Consider the following 16,540-nt stretch of genomic DNA (forward strand, 5'->3'; position numbering starts at 1 on the left):
CTCCTTTATCATCAGTGATAAAGCAGGGAGCATGTTGTGTGTGATGGGTGCCCAGGACCATGGTTATCCCCCTGTAGGAGAATCTGTCCCCAGAACACTTGTACACACCGAATAACACTTGCTGATTTGACAAGTGAAATATGATGGCGGCTTGTGTTAATTTGTTGTTTTTTCAGATGTTGGTTCCAATCAATTTCCTTATTTTGAATTATCAGACTTGAGTGCATTGTATTGGGAGCAATTCAAAAGACAAGGATGGGTTGGTTTGTCTCTTTGAACTTGTAAGCTGGGAATGGGGAAAAGAATCATAAGCTTTTGAGCTTTGCTTTTAGTATTTATGCACATATCAGTCATTAAGGTAGGGAAGCACAAACTCCCAGTCATCCTCACCAAAAGATTACAAAGCGTGTTTTTTTTTGTTGTTGTTGTTTTTTTTGTTGTTTTTTTTTTTTTTCAGTTGGCCAAAAATTGTGTCTGCTGTTTTGCATCTGGGAGTAAAACTGAGCTCACTAGCAAAATGTCTGTTTTGATAAATCGAGAACAAAAAGACCAAAACTAATGGCTTCCACAATGGAAGGTGCCCTGGGAAATATAATACAGAATAGTGGAATCAGGGGCTTGTTTACTATGATTCTGTGTATCCATCTGATGGGGAGTATAAATAGTTTTCTTTACACAAAGGGACCCAGGGAATAGTGAATCAGAGAATAATTGACTTGTCTTGGTATGTTTGTGAATGTGCATTTTTATCTGATGGCAAATATGCTGTTGGCCTTTGAGTCAGTCACCCACCACAGAATTTCCTCAGCCTCATATGCACCGAGAATGAGTGCCCATTCCCCCCCTCCCCCCACCAAAGAAAACATTTCAAATTAGCATTAATCAGCCAATGTTGTATTTGGGGCCCTATGTGAAAGCCACCTACTGCAGCTGAATGCCATTCAGCAGGCAAGAAGTGATTTGCAATATAATTTAAATTAAGAGTTGGTTTCCTTTCCCATTTAGAACACACCAGTATGGAAAACTGATTGTCAGTCATTCTGGTGATGTGCATCAACTTGGCTATTCACTCAGAAAATGAAGTTTCCTGAGACACCAGCACATTTAATTTATTTTTTTTCCTCTGTGAAGTTAACTTCAGCTTTTTAAATACAATGACTATCCAAACCACAGAAAAATGAACGCCATTAATTTTAATGCTCATAATGCAATGGAAGGAGATTATATTCAGTTGGGATTTTTTCCCCTTTAATAGAATGTTTACTTGCCCCTCTTCTTATGAGGTAATTATTATTTTCTTTCCATAAAATTCTGTTTATATCTGAGCTGCCTAACAGCGTGTCTATTAATGTCTTGAGTTTATGAATTGCTGGTAAATCTATCATTTTGCAATGTCTATCACTAAAATATCAATAGCCTGGCAGCACGGGGAGTGAATATGTGACTGATAGGAATGCAGTGAATCCCTTACAGAACCCTCTCATCTATTTTTATAAAACATTTAGTTTTAATAGGGTTTCTTTTCGATGCTTTGATTGGAAGATTGAATGACTTCTCAGTGAATTATACAGGAGTGAGTTAAGAGTTGTTAACGTTTCTTATTCAGGTATTTTTCATTCATCTTTTTGATCACTCAATGGACACTAAGAGAACGCCCCATTTATGCAAATAGTGTGCTAAGTATGAGGGGTTAAAAATAATTGAGACAGAGTCCCCCTCTTTGTAGAGCTCTTAGTTCTGAGCAGGAATCACCTCACAGGGAGATGAGGGGTACAAGTGAATTGGGCATAAGGTAATAGAGGGTGTGAAAGAGAGAACTTTCCCTGGGAAGGGAGCCACCAAGGAAGGCTTTGCAACAAGAAGGCTTTGTAACAAGAGATGCCAGTGCTAGTTCCTACAGAACTAGGCATTGAGTTCTTCAAGTTGGCGGTGGAATAATGAGTGAGGATGGGAAAAGGCAGTATAGGCAGAGGGAATAGCGAATGCAAAGTGGAGAAGCAAGCCTTTTCTTGGAACCTACTATATGCTATTTAAAATAATAATAATAATAATAATAATATAATAATAATAATATAAGCTGGCATATACATATCCACCATTTTCCACATATTGTTTCACATTCTTATATCTGCAAACTCAAACCTTCTAGTAACTCTTTGAAGTTGGTATTATCAGCATTTCCTTTTACAAATTAAAATTGGAGAGAATTGGGAACCATATCACACAGCAGATAGGATCAGGACCAGTAACCCAGGTGTTTTCACTCCAAAGCCTACAAGTTCAAATACTATGCTTGTGGCCTCTTTGCTCTTCAGTGAGTTCAGTCCAGCTGTGCACACAAGACGTTCTAATAATGACTGACATTCAGGACTCTGCAGATGATAATGGTAACTATCACAAGTGAAGAGACTTAGGTGAGATATAAAATATTATGAAATGCTTAAAACAGTGCATGGTGTATGATAAGGCATTTGTTAATTGTTAGTATTATGATGATTATGTCTTAAAAGAAGTAGAGCCCAATAATATTTAGGAAGTACTTAGGAATTTAGTAGTACTTAGGAATTCAAACCACTCAGGGGTAGTTTACTGCAGAAGGCATCATTCAAGAAACACTGTGGAGGGGCGCCTGGGTGGCTCATTAAGTTAAGAGTCTGGCTTCTGATTTTGGCTTAGGTCATGATCTCACAGTTTGCGAGTTCAAGCCCTGTATCAGGCTCTGTTGTGATCGTGCGAGCGTTCTTGGGGTTCTGTCTCCCTCTCTCTTTGTTCCTCCCCCACTTGCTCTCTATCTCTCTCTCAAATAAAAATAAACTGAACAAAAAACAAAAAAACAATTTGTGGACTTGGTGGGATTTGATGTAGATCTGGCTGGCTTAATGGTAGAATTCCTATAGATAGGACTTGGGGACAAAAAAATATTTCCGCAAGAGAGAATGAAAGGCAGAAATGCAAGAGAGAATGAAAGGCAGAAATGAAAGGCAGAAATGGAAAGGAGAATTCCATCATACTTGAAAAAGGTAAACTAATTTGATGAAAGCAGAAGGTCTGCAAAGAGAAGCAGGAAGATTTCACAGATAGATAGGAATTATTTACAGCTGATGGTATTTATTGAGTGTTTAGGCATTGTTCTTTGCATTACTTAGTTATTGTAAAACATTTCCTGGGGTCATGTGCTCAGTTTTTGTTTTGTTTTGTTTTGTTTTTTCCATTTGAAGGAAATGAGATTAAGAAAATTACATAACTTGATTAAGGTCATCCAGCTAACCAAAGGTGTAACTTGGACTTGAACCCAGGTTTGTATTACTTAAAGTACCATACTTATTAGACCACACTACCCTTTAAATTTTGTAGCTCTGACCTTTCTTTCTTTTTTAATTTAATTTAATTTTTTATATTTGTTGTTGTTGTTGTTTAGAGAGTGAGTCCAGGAGAGAGGCAGAGGGAGGGAGAGAGAGAGAGAGGGAGAGAGAGAGAGAGAGAGAGAGAGAGAGAGAGAATCTCAAGCAAGCTCCACGTTCAGTGTGGAGCCCAAGATGGGGCTTGATCTCATGACCTTGGGATAATGACCTGAGCTGAAATCAAGAGTTGGATACTTAACTGACTGAGCCACCCAGATACCCCAATGTAGCTCTGACTATTTTTTTCTTAAATATATTTATTATTTTTTTATTCTCAAATTAGTTATCATACAGTGTAGTCTTGGCTTCAGGAGTAGAATCCAGTGATTTATCACTTAGTTATAACACTCAGTGCTCATCCCAACAAGTGCCCTCCTTAATGCCCATCACCCGTTTTCCCCACCCCACTCCCCCATCCCCATCAACCCTCAGTGTGTTCTCTGTATTTTAGAGTCTCTTATGGTTTATTTCCCTCTCTTCTTATATCTTATTTTTCCTTCCCTTCCTGTATGATCATCTGTTAAGTTTCTCAAATTACACATATGAGTGAAATCACGTGATATCTGTCTTTCTCTGACTGGCTTGTTTTGCTTAACATAATACCCTCCAGTTCCATCCATGTTGTTGCAAATGGCAAGATTTCATTCCTTTTCATTGCAGAGTAGCATGTCATTGTGTGTGTGTGTGTGTGTGTGTGTGTGTGTATATGTGTGTGTGTGTGTATATGTGTGTGTGTATATATATATATATATATATATATATATACACATATATATACACACATCTTTTTAATCCATTCGTCAGTTGAGGGACATCTGGGTTCTTTCCATAATTTGGCTATTGTTGATAGCACTGCTATAAACAACAGGATGCATGTGCCCCTTTGAATCAGCATTTTTGTATCCTTTGGGTAAATTCCTAGTAGTGCAATGGCTGGGTTGTAGTGTAGTTCTATTTTTAATTTTTTGAGGACCCTCCACACTGTTTTCTAGAACGGCTGCCCCGGTTTGCATTCCCACCAACAGTGCAAGAGGGTTTCCGTTTCTCCACATCCTCACCAGCATCTGTTGTTTCCTGAGTTGCTAATTTTAGCCCTTCTGACAAGTGTGAGGTGGTATCTCATTGTGGTTTTGATTTGTATTTCCCTGATGATGTAGCTTTGATTAACACATCATGACTATTTACAGGATAATGTCTTTCTAGTGAAAGGGGTAGAAGTTCTGCATTTAGAGCACTATAGCCCTACACTTTCCCATTTATAGCCTGTGTCTACTTTCATTAAGATGGAAAGAACTGGTGTCTCTGATTCACCATGCACGTACACACACCCCCTCAGATTTCCTTTTTGTGTGTACCTGTTATAACATGTACCATAGATAACATCCCACCTCTGGAATAAGAGCTAGTGGTTAAGAGTTTGGGCTTTGAAGACCACTAGGTGCCAGGACTAGAACCACAGCTCTGCCCTGCATAATTATGGTCATAAACAAGATTGTAGTTTCCTTCTGTGTCCAGTGATGATAATAATACTACCTATATCAGTGGGTTGCTGCTAGGAATAAAGGGATTAATACATATAAAGACTAAAAAATGTACTTAAAATGCTCTGATCATTAGTATTAGCATTATTGCCATTATTATGCCTTATATGTCATGTGTCTTTATTTTTTTATTTTATTTTTATTTATTTTTTTTTAGAGAAAGAATGTGAGAGCATGAGCAGGCGAGAGGAAAGAAAGGAGAGAGAGAGAGAGAGAGAGAGAGAGAGAGAGAGAATCTCCAGCAGGCTACATGCTTAGTGGAACTCGATCCTCACAGCCTGGGGATCATGACCTGAGCCAGAATCAAGAGTCAGATGCCCCATTGACAGAGCCACCCAGGCTCGCCTAACTCCTGTCTCTTTCTTTCTCTCTCTCTTCCTTTCTTTCTCCCTTCTTTTCTTTCTTTCTTTCTTGCTTTCTTGCTTTCTTGCTTTCTTGCTTTCTTGCTTTCTTGCTTTCTTGCTTTCTTTCTTCTTTCTATGTTTATTTATTTATTTTTGAGAGAGAGAGGCAGAGAGAAAGGGAAATGGAGAATCCCAAGCAGGCTCTGCACTGTCAGCACAGAGCCCAACGTGGGGCTCAATCTCACAAACGGTGAGATCATGACCTGGGCTGAAATCAAGAGTTGGACGCTTAACCGACTGAGCCACCCACGCGCCCCTCTCATGTCTCTCTAAATGAAGAACCAAGATAGGCTCTATTGGTGGGAGCGAGGGAGAGGTGGTTTTTGATATATTGCTAACGAGACTGTAAAATTGTACAGCCTTCATGGATGGTAATTTGACAGTATCTATCAAAATTTAAATTATGTTTTCTTTACATGATAATTCCATTCTAGGTATTTGTCCTATAGGTAGATTTATACAGCTTGTCCTTTTTGAATTTTAACCTCTGTGTGTATAACCTAGCCCAAATTTTTAAAGCACAGATTGATGAATGTTTTATTCTTTGTACCCTCTAAATAGTCTAGTACAGCACTAGGAACAGAGATACTGAAAGTTCCTTTTGTCTGTGGCTCCATTCCTCAGGTGTCTGTGCCCCAGGCCCACTTCCATGTACTGGGTGGCTTCTTCCTGAGTCGCTCACTCCCAACTCCACTGCGGTGACTAACTTTGTACTTTATCCCCCTTTCTCCTTCAATGGTTTGCTTTCAAAATGACAGAGACTTCTTTCATTGCAGCTACGTCCTTGGCTTTTCTCGATGACGATTCCTGACTTGTGGCCCCGGAAATCTTGGCAAAACATCATCCAGTCTCTGCAGTCCAGACCTTGGGTCCTCCTTTTCCCCAGCGTCACCCCCACTCAGCTGACCAAACCACTTTCTAGGACACATGTGAGTAAAATGCTGGATTCTGTAATGGAAATAGTTCACATCATCACCTCCTCATGCCACATCTTCTGCCTTTGAGCATGTGTCTGTCTCTCTTAAATGCTGTTCCAATCCTCTCCCTTTTTGGAACTAACTGCCTGCCTATAGTTAATGCTGTTATATTCATTTTTCGCTTAATCACGGACTTGTTCGAGGAGCTAGTTGCCGGTAGAATCAGAACCGAAAGGCACATGCCTTTGTTCTCCTCCTGTGTGGTTCCATTCAGGGTTACTTGTCTCTAACTTAGACTGGAGACTAAATGGATTAGAATAAAACCAATTTAAGGGAAAAAAGAAATGTTCACAGACACAGAAATAGAGATTCCTGCTATCTTGGCTGCCTAAGATCTGCAGACCTCACCAAGGAATTTAAAAAGTAATGTTTCTTATCATAAGTGACAGAAATATGCTGCTTTCTGCATCAATAGATATGAAGATTAAAGGGTCTGACCATATTAAACAATTTTGCACAGCACCAGGCACTCTGGGCTCTGTTCTCTCTGCCTTATTACTCTTCATCTTGTGGCTATTTCAGGCCCAATTTAAGGATACAATGCAGTCTGGCTTTGCAAATTGACATTCTTTAATTTAAACTGTCTTGTGGGAGAATTAAGAAATTATGGAACAATTATTCGCCCTAGTTGAAAGCTGGATGGCATCCTGAGATCCTCGCACATTAGCCATTTGAATTGATTAAATCACATAATTGAATTACACTTTTGCCCCCATAATATCTTGTGGCAAATATGTTGGTGTTTCATGTTGGGAAAATGCTTCCATAAAAATAGAGTAGGGGTTGGGGTTGGACACTGACCTGGGTGTCAAAGCAAACCTCTGAGCAGAGTGGGTGGGCACTTCGAGATTTTGTGTGGGAGTCTGATTAGCAGAGCAAGCTGTTCCTTATGGAGTTTAAATGGAAGGCCACAGATCACAACTGTATGCATGATATGGGGGAAGTATGCATGCCTGGTCTCCCTTGGCATTATCCTTCAATGTTCAGCTTAAGAGTCTATTACCAATCATTCTCAGTGCTTTTTTAAACATTCCCCCATGAACCGAAATGCTGGGTTTAGTGTACCTTCCTTTGTCCTGCACGTTTTCCCATATAGGCTTCAATCATGGCAGGCCCCCCGCCCCCAGAAATGAGACCTACTTTAACAAAGTGCCTTAAAATGATGCCAGGTTTTCTTTGCCAGGCAATGTGGCTGAGCCAACCTACCTAGCATGGAAATAGCACTCAATAAGTGTTTGTGGAATGAGGCGATATTTGGAAGTCTCAGTGGTTTCGTCCCTAAACTCAGTTTTCTTCTGTAGAACAAGAATAAGAAGGAAATGAAGTCTGCTAATAATTGTTAAAGCAGTGTCCTTAAGTAGGGCTTTTTACACCACTTATGTCATTAGACCATTTCGCCAAGAATTTGTTAAACACCAACTAGGCATTTCTTAGATGCCTATTATATCTAACAGCTAGGGTGAGTGCTGAGGGGAAAGTTCTCACACACACACACACACACACACACACACACGTATTTGCTGTTTTTTAGAGAAGCTCAAAATCCAGTTGGGGATTGGGGAGGTCATTGCAGGAAATGACCCCAGTGCCTGAAAGAGCAAGCGGGAGGCTGCTGAATAGTGCAAGACTCATGAAGAGGTGATGGTACATTCCACTTGATTGCTTTCTGAAGTTTGTGTTGCCCTTGGTCTGCCCTGCCCCTCACCCCCTCCCACATCATCCAGTGTGGAACCCAGCAGAGAAGAAAACTCTGATACTAATGTCCTGTGGTCAGGCTGGATGTGTGCCTTTCATGTGAAAACTCGTCTAAGGAGAGAGATTTTAAAGCACTCTTCTCTGTGCCTGGCCCCCAGCCCCAGCTTTCAGCTTCCCCCCGACACTGTGCAGCCTTCTGGGTCTTCATATCCTTTGTCTCTCCTGCATGGCATGAGAATCTCTCTCTCGTTTTAAAAGCTCTTTACCTTTTCTTTACCTTTATCAAAGAACACTCTTGGAGCTTTAAAACCCAACTGTAGCTCTCCTCCTGAATACTTCTGTGTGGAAGGGATTAATCAAGTCTGCCAAACATTGAGCTGTAAAACCTTTAATATTTCTAAAAGGTTTAAAGCCGGCATATTTATCACATGCATCATTGAGAATAATCTTTCTTTTTATTAAAAAAAAATTAAACTCTCACTGTAAAATATTGTGGTGATGAGCACAGTGGGCGAAAGGCTCACACAGGGGCCCAGTGGTAATACTGGAATGGAGATTCTGGTAAGATCTTCCTGTGACATCACTCCCCTAGAGGACACACATCATCTCCCACACATCCTATTTGTATGAATGTGTTATATTGTAGAATTCTAGAATCTTGGTGTCCAAAGGGAAAGAAAAGTAGGAAAAAGGGAATAATTTTTCTTGAGTGGCTCCTCTGTGTCAGGTATTGTGTCTGCATGCTTTAAAGGGGTTGCCACATTTTAATTTTCACAGCTCATTTTTATAGTAGGGACTATTGCAGCTGATTTATAGATAGGGAAGCTCAAATTCAAAAAGTGAAGCAAATTTCTCAAGCTCACTTGAAAACTCATTTGCAAATCTGGGACTTGACCGTAAGCCTGTCTAATTCTTTCATTTCATTTCTGGGGTAAATGCCTGGCAAGTGCTTAACACAGGGTAGGTAACCAACAAAGGGTTGCCCAAGTTGTCATTATCGTTAGTATTAAGGTTCAGGGGGATTTTTAAAGAAAGCCCTTTATTTCCCTACAGTTAGAGAGGCAGTGAAGATTGTTGGGCGTGGTTCGGAGAACCTGAGATGTAAGTTTTAAGATGTTTAATCCAGCAGTGGTAACACTTCCCTTAGGATAGGGAGGGGTTCACTCAGCTTTTTATTAATGGAACTGTTACAAACATTGTATTTCATTACTTACTTATAAAATGCTTTCACAGGCACAGCCTAATTTAGTTTACTCTTCAGCCTTGTGAAGTAATATCAGCACTCCTGCCATTGTACAGATGTGGGAACTGAGGTCCAAAGACACTGCTAAATCATCCTTCCCAGGTCATTCAGCTAGAAGCAAGTGAGTCAGGTTCAAACTCGTCTTCTGGTGCCAAAGCCACAATCCTCCCACGATACTATAATATGTTTAGACCATTTGGTTATTCCCAAGAATTTAGACAAAACTTGTTCTGAAGCTTGAAAAGACCGTGGAGGCTTTCCAGATTTAACAACCGAGGCCCAGACCCAGAAAGTAGGGACATAGAAGCCCCATGCTATGTGTGTGGTAACGCAGAGGGAAGAGGGATTCAGTCATCTGGGGAAGGGGAAGTAAGACCCCAGGGGAGGCTGCCATGAGGTGGCGACTCTTGATGATGTCCTGAAAGGAGGAGAAGGAGGCTCACAGAAGAAAATTCCACAAGGGATGCCAACAGAGAGGAAGGGAAAGACTGTGTAGGGAAATGACAACATGGTGGTCCCATGGGCGGAAGCCCTTCATGAAGCTCGAGTTTGTTGTTTCGATATAATTAGTTGTGTAATTGCATCCTCTGACTGCCCCCAGAACACTGCACACACATGTAATTAAGCCCCGCCAGCCAGACGGTGTCTTCTCCATGCCTCCGCTCCATGCTCCAGCTTTGTCTCCGAGCAAGCAACCCAAAGGAAGGGCCCTGAGGTTGGGGAGATTTGCAGTCGCTTCCCACCTCTCCTATGAACACACCTGTGTTTACCACACTCCCTTGTATTGTAAGAGAAAAAAAGTATAAAAGATTTAGGAGGAGGAACAGTTTTCTGCTCCCAGGTTACTATGAAGGCAACAGGCTCATTTCTGGAACTCTTTTGGGTGGGCGAGATGTCTCCCTGGTTTACATTTAGCAAACTGTAATTAGCGTCAGCGGAGGGGAAACAACCATGCCGGAAGCACCACTTTCCTCTGCACAACAGCCTCTGTTCTGAAGGGTGGTCCTCAGCGCTGGGCTTCTCTCATGGGGAGACAGTGTGCAGCTGCCCTGTGCAGCTGAAATGCCCTTGTTCTAGAGGTGAAGCCCTGACATGCAGCACAGGGTAGAGGCCAGTGGTTGATCTACCTCCGAGGGCAATGCGGACCTCGCTTGAGGTTCAGCCAGTTGGAATCACGGAGCTCTTGTCTAGTTTCATCCACTCCATAAACACGCATGAATCCACACCCAGGTAAGCCGCACTCTGTGCCGAACGCTAGATTGGATGCCGGGGACTGCAGATGACTTACGCCTTTGTGCATAGTCATGCTGGTCAAAAGCAGATTGATGGTGGGATACACCAAGAACCAGCTGAGGCTTTTGGTTTAGGAACCTTTGAGTAAATCAGACACTCTGTATTAGTTAGGGTAAGTAATGCTAGCTGCCTTAACCAGCAACTCTTCCCAACCTAAGATTCAATACAGTGTGTATTGTACTTAACACAGTCATTCAGGGACACAAATGATTTTCTGTCTTGTCTATGCCACCGTCATCTTCAACATGTGGCCTCTAAGGTCTTTGCAGGAGAGGACAAGAGAGAGGAAGATCATGCATGGGAAATTTTGAGGGGTTATTTTTTGGAAGTGGCCTATATCCCTTCCACCCACGTTCTGCTGGCCAGAATATATCATATGCTGCCCCAATGTAATAGTAAAAGGATTGAGGAACGTCGCTTAGCTCTTAGCCCAGGATGAAAATGAAACCACTTAGATCAGCACATAGTCCTGTCTTGACATGTTCCTCCTCAGTTCCTATTCACATAAATGCGAGATCATCTAAAAGACTTCTCTTCACTAACACTTGAAAAGACCGCTCTTCACTAGCACTTTGAGGGGAACTTTTCCAGGAAAGGTGATCTTCCAGTGTGGGGTGCAACTCTCCTGGTGAGAATTTAATTACTTTAAATGACCTGGAAGAGCCCGAAATAATCGCATAACTTTTGAAACCCGGAATTCCTCTTCTAGTACTCTATCCTAAAAATAGAGATTACAAAGATTTGTCAACAGATACGTTTGCTTTCACATTACTTGTGGTTTTGGAAAAGGGTAAATCTAAATTTCCAAAAAGGAAGAAAATGTTTCCCTGAAGTTTTTCACATTCAATGAATGTGATCATTAAGTAAAATCTATTTCTAGTCTAAAGAATTTTAATGTTTTTAATGGCATATGGACATGAAGGTAGGCTTCAGAATTTTAGGTACAATATGATTCCAATTTTGTTGCAAACATGTCATAAACACCTAAAAAAGGCAAAACTCAATGCATTAAAATAGTGAATTTCTCTGTATAATGGGATGAGAGATGTTATTTCTCTCCTTATATTTTGTTCTTCTTAGATATTATGAATATGCATAACATTCATAATGGCCTTTTGTAAATATAAAAATTATTTTTGTGGGGCTCCTGGTTGGCTCAGTCGGTTAATAATGCATCCAACTCTTGGTTTCAGCTCCGGTCATTATCTCACAGTTTGTGAGTTCAAGCCCCACATTGGGCTCCACACTGATATTGTCAGGCCTGCTTGGGATTCTCTCTCCCACTCTCTCTGCCCCTCTCCACCCCTGTCAAAATGGATGGATGGATGGATGGATGGATGGATGGATGGATGGATGGATAAATAAATAAATAAGCAAGCAAGCAAACAAATTATTTTTTTTAAAGTGTACTACAAAGAATAGCTTTTGACCAGGACTGGCTCAGGTTGGGTAGAATTATCCCAAGTATTTCAGAAGGGAACAGCCAAAGAGTATGTGCAAGCCATGTCCTAGAATTGTGTCAAGTACAGAGGGGAAACAGTGGGCTAGAGACCAGAGGATATCCCAAAGGAGGTTTACATACACAAACTAAGGGGGCAACAACATTTTCTTCAACTGGGCTAGAGCACACAAGTCTCAACTGTAACTGGCTTTCAAAACTGGAAAATTTAACTGATTTTAAAAGTTCAATAATATGACAATGAGTTTATGTCCTGGCCCTACTGCCTACTAGATGTGTGGCTTTAGGCATGTGTCTATCACTCTGAAACTTGCTTTAAAAATGGAAACAGTAGGGGCGCCTAGGTGGCTCAGTCAGTTAAGCATCCAGCTTCGGCTCAGGTCATGATCTCATAGTTTGTGGGTTCGAGCCCTGCATCAGGCTCTGTGCTGACAGCTCAGAGCCTGCAGCCTGATTCGGATTCTGTGTCTTACTCTCTCTCTTTCTCTCTGCCACTACCCCACTTGTGCTCTCCCTCTCTCTGAAAAATAAATAGATAAACATTAAAAAATGGCAGTAATGCCATGTTATTTCTAGTGTTGCTGTGACATTAAATATCATATTTTCAAATATTTGCCGTATTTGAAATATTTGACCAGGGGTCAAAATACAAAGGGCTTCTCTAGTTGTACACATAAGAACACATTCCTCTAATAAGCAGAAAATAAGGTAAGGATGGAATTGTGGTGCCGTGTTATTGACAGTATTGACCAACACCTTTTACTAGCTGTGATCTTGTAGCATCCAAGAGACAGTAGGGACCCAATCCAGCCTGGTCCACGGACACTTGGGCAGTTTATCTGTAACACTGTGGAAGCTAAATCCTGGTGCCTCACGCCAACTACAAGGGAGTGCACCTTACGTTAAAGCCCTTTCCTCACTTCAACTTTTCATGATCCTGCCTAGGCTTTGCTCCCAAACTCCATCTCTGTCCCCAGGAAACCATCACAAGGACCATCTGGCATCTCATGCTGTGGTACTCACCTGAGATTTGGGGATGTTTACCCTGGGAAGTGTCCCTTATCTTCTTTGCATGTTCATGTTGACATCTAGGCAGTCAAAGTCTGTTCTGTGGCCAGCCTGCGTATCAACTAGGAGAAAAATGAAATGTCCTAAATGAAATCCACTAAGACAAGTATACAAGAAGAATATTCAAAAGCAAAGGAATTATGGATTCTCTTCAGATGATTCTGGGCAAGAGCCTCTTAGGCGGTGACACTGTATACACTACAGTATCGAGGGGAGGAAAGCCAGCCCCAGAAGCTAGGACTTCACATCCGGTTTAGTTAGCTCGAGCTGCTAGGACAAAAATACCAGAGCCTGGGAGGCTTAAACAACATTTATTCCTCAAAGTTCTAGAGACTGGAAGCCCAAAATCAAAGGGCCAGCAGATCCAGTGTCTGGCCAGAGCCCTTTTCCTGGTTTGTAAGTGGCCGTCTCCTTGTGTCCTGACATGTCAGAGAAAGCAGAGAGAAGATGCCAGCTATCATGGCTCCTCTTAGAAGTGCACTAATCCCATTCACAAGGGCTCCACCCTCATGAATGACCTATTTACTGCCCAAAGACCCCAACTCCTAATGCCATCATATTGGGAATTTCATCATTGGAATTTTGGTCGGGGGGGGGGGGGTGGGGACACAAGCATGCAATCCGTATCAACATCCCTGTTGCTTAAACGAGAGGTTCTGAAACTTTTTCCCAATTCCTTTCGAAGCTGGTCTCAAAAGATCATCACAACTGTCACCTCAAGCGATGAATATCTTTTTGTGCCAGATATTGTGCTATGCATTATCACGCCTGGTACATCTGGCTCATTCATTCTGTTGTGTTTCTTCCAGCAAGAACACTTTTATTCCTCTGCTGTTCTTGTCCCCTTCTGGGCACATCTTATTAAGTGGCTGATAAACCAAGCGAAGATGGGATAGAAGTTCTGAGGATGTGCTATAGGATGTGTTATTTTGGTTGTCCACCTTCTCTTTCCCTGCACAGTTGAAATGGACAGATTTGCTGATGGTCCTGGAGTGTCCTTGAAATTCAGCTAAAGGTCTTCAGCTTAATTTCAATAGTGCTTAGTGACTTATAAGGGAAAAGAGCATGAAAGGAAATTGCTATGTTTGCAGCTTAGAGACTCCCCCAAATTCTTCGCTGGTCTCTGATTTATGCTGCCAAGAAGCCTGTTGCTGATTATGCTGGATGCCCCATAAATTAATGAGGGCTGGGCTTGGAGGTGACAACGATCGCTGAGTCTCTGGAGCAGAAAATGCAACACTAATACATATGTTTCAGAAATGTCCCTTTGTCTATACGTTTGGAGGAGAAAGTGCTGATGAGGATCAATTTCATATTGACTTTAAATTTTTCAATTGACCCAGAGCTCTTTTTATTAAGTAATGCGCACAAAAACATTTCATCCCAGACCAGCTTGATGGCTTGGAGAAGTCCCTTCAGAATATAGCAACCTGAATAGAATTAGAAATGAAATTCACTCATTTATTCTTTTATTCACCCTTTAATGAATATCAAGCACCTGCTACATGCTCAATTCTAGACACTATCCTAGACTGTGAGCAAGACATAATCTACCCTCAAGAAATCTAAAATCTAATGAGCTCAACAAACACATCAATGAATGCTTCTGACCTAGGGTAATATGTTTTGTTAGGTGAAAGTGTAGGGTATATGGAGGCACTGAAGAAGGACTCCCAGAAGGATCTCACACTTTTGAGTGAATAAATGGGATGGCCCTCAAACTGAGATTTAGAAAGAGGTAGACACAGTAAGGGAGTGAGGAAGCACCATGTGCAAAGATAGGAAGGTGTGATGTTTTGAATATAGCCCAGGTATGATGGGAGGCCGAAAGGAGAGCCCCAGGTAGTCAAGAACTAGACACAAGGACCCTGGATGTTAAGGTACCACCTTTACATATAGACATAGAAAGAGTAGACCCAAGGGGCCTTACACCCATTTAGAGGGCAGGTCTCAGAACACAATGGATGGCTCCTTGGGGTACATATTTCTGTGTGTAGAGTGGATATCATACAAATAGGAGGTAGTCAGCACAGGCTCACCTCCTTTGGACACGTTCCTGCAGAAGCAGCCCAGTAGAAGCAAAGCACCAGCTCTGAGGAAGTCCTGTTTTCAAATCTTGGTTCTGTCACCCTCAACTGAGCCGATTCCCCAGCTTGCTACTGAGCCAGGCTATGTATTCAGTTTTGACTGAATGTTGGGCAACACAGTGTGAACTATTCTCTTATTTACTGCCTTTCCACACTTTTCTCAGCCAGTCTTTCCCCCATTCTTAATTACTGTCTTCAGGTTCGTTGGTGTCGCAGTTTTGTTTTGTTTTCATCTCGTTTGACTCCTCAAGCCAGTCTGAGGGAAAAGCGAGCATCACTCTTGTGAGCATGTACCTCTGGGACTGGGGCCCTGGGCTTTGACTCACAGGTTGAAAGTCCTGTCGTGCTCCCCTGAACTTGACTCAATGGCCACGGTGGCCTGGCTGGTTTATGGCTGTTTCTTCCCATGTTTGATCTTAGCAAACAGAGAGCTGTGATGTAGCGGCTTCATTCTACTCACCTGCTGGCATCTTCATGTTTGGTCTAATAGCTTGTTAACTGCTCTGAGGACCGACACTGCCCTTCATGGCTACCATTGAGAGTGGTCTCTATGGTAACCGCATCATATCGAGGACCATGCTCGTTCTTCAAGGCTTTCCTTTTCCATTTTTCTTTGGTAGCTTCTGAGTAACCTGTAATGGTCAGAGCCCTGCCTCACCCTGCCAAGAAGCCACTGCTGATTTAAAGCTTCTCAAAGGAACCTAACAAGACACACACACTGCTTTTCTCTGGCCTTGTTGCTTATTCTGAGTTGCAGTTGGTCCAGGTCTGCAGGGAGCTGTCATTCCTCCTTTATCATCTCTTTTTTGGCATTCCCCAGGTAATGCTCTCACTCTCTCTCAGAAAGCTTTGACGTGGTTTCTCCAGATCTCTCTGCTCATTAATATCTTGCAACAATCCCTTCTGAATCCTGGCATTCAGTATGTTCTTTTTTCTTCATTCCCCGTTGTTTAGACATTCACTTGTCTCTTTGGAAGTGACTCTCAAGCTCTCTGGTCTTCATCTGTACCAAAGAGATTTGTGTCATAGACTCCTACAGGCTGCTCAGATATAATACATGAAGAAAGAATCGATTTATGTGTGATAAGACACTAGAGCGTTGAGTCTGCTGATTACATTCAGGGTCCAATACTAATACGACTAATAAAAGCAAACATTTATGTAGAGCTTATTAGGTGCCAGGCACTGTGATAAGCCCCTTACATCTTCACAATAATCCCATAAAGTAAGCACTCTTATTGTCCCTGTTTTATAGACGAGGAAACTGAGACCCGGAGTTAAGGGTCATGCTCTATTTCCCGAAGCTGTTAAATGGCAGAGCCAGGACTTGAACTCTGGCTCCAGAATCCATGCTCTCCACCATTACATACAC

General features: G+C 41.8%; 1 protein-coding gene across 17 annotated transcripts in view; it reads left to right on the forward strand.

The window, feature by feature from the left end:
- The window catches only part of DAB1 (DAB adaptor protein 1), a 1,141,854-nt gene that overhangs the window by 328,667 nt on the left and 796,647 nt on the right, over positions 1–16,540 (forward strand). For all 17 annotated transcript variants that reach the window (XM_058717264.1, XM_058717252.1, XM_058717251.1 and 14 more), the window contains one exon: positions 6,123–6,275. The gene's annotated coding sequence lies outside the window, so the exon portion shown is untranslated. The remainder of the gene's footprint in view (positions 1–6,122; positions 6,276–16,540) is intronic.

This window comes from Neofelis nebulosa, chromosome 2 (genome assembly GCF_028018385.1).
Source record: "Neofelis nebulosa isolate mNeoNeb1 chromosome 2, mNeoNeb1.pri, whole genome shotgun sequence".
In the NCBI taxonomy this organism is placed as follows: domain Eukaryota; kingdom Metazoa; phylum Chordata; class Mammalia; order Carnivora; family Felidae; genus Neofelis; species Neofelis nebulosa.